We start from the raw sequence: 558 nt of genomic DNA, 5'->3' as shown, positions 1-558 counted from the left end.
TCCCCCCCACTCCCCCACTCCCCACTTTGACCAGCGAACCTCTAGGGGCAGCACCGACAGTGGTCCATGCACCATAGTTTGAGACCCACCACAGGCCTCTGCCGACCTCGGAGGTTGATGGTTTTCTTCACTTCCTGTCGCCTTCTCTGACGCTCTTTATCTGCAGCGCAGCGTTTCCTGTGAGTTACGCTGCGTCTTCAGACCACAGTGTCCGACTCAGAGCCGTGTGTGCGTGCGTGCGTGCGTGCGTGCGTGCGTGTGTTTCATCTTTGGTTGATGATCTGATGATCTTGGGTCAGAACAGTCTGAAGACTGACTGCTGTAGAGGTGGTCTTCACACAGTGACCGTGCTGACTTTGGTATTGGCGTTAGCCACGACGTGTGTGCGTTAGCCACGACGTGTGTGCGTTAGCCACGACGTGTCAGTGAACTCTTCACAGTCGTCGTATCGTCGGAACAGTTGCCAACAACGGTCTTGAAGGTCAGGGGTCATCTGACCTTGTGGAAACTGAAGGCTCATTGTGTGTGATTCCCAGTGTCACCATAAACAACAAGGGC

The 558-nt window shown here is 54.8% G+C and overlaps 2 protein-coding genes across 2 annotated transcripts in view; both read left to right on the top strand.

Moving 5' to 3' along the window:
- The window catches only part of LOC103388004 (gamma-aminobutyric acid receptor-associated protein-like 1), a 21,083-nt gene that overhangs the window by 7,094 nt on the left and 13,431 nt on the right, over positions 1-558 (top strand). The gene's annotated exons all lie outside the window — the stretch shown is intronic.
- slc2a3b (solute carrier family 2 member 3b) overlaps positions 1-558 on the top strand; it is a 6,291-nt gene that overhangs the window by 1,623 nt on the left and 4,110 nt on the right. The window lies entirely within an intron of this gene.

Source organism: Cynoglossus semilaevis, chromosome 13 (genome assembly GCF_000523025.1).
Source record: "Cynoglossus semilaevis isolate Cse_v1.0 chromosome 13, Cse_v1.0, whole genome shotgun sequence".
In the NCBI taxonomy this organism is placed as follows: Eukaryota; Metazoa; Chordata; class Actinopteri; order Pleuronectiformes; family Cynoglossidae; genus Cynoglossus; species Cynoglossus semilaevis.
Note: the sequence above shows the minus strand (reverse complement) of the source record. Positions and strands in the feature narration are given on the sequence as shown.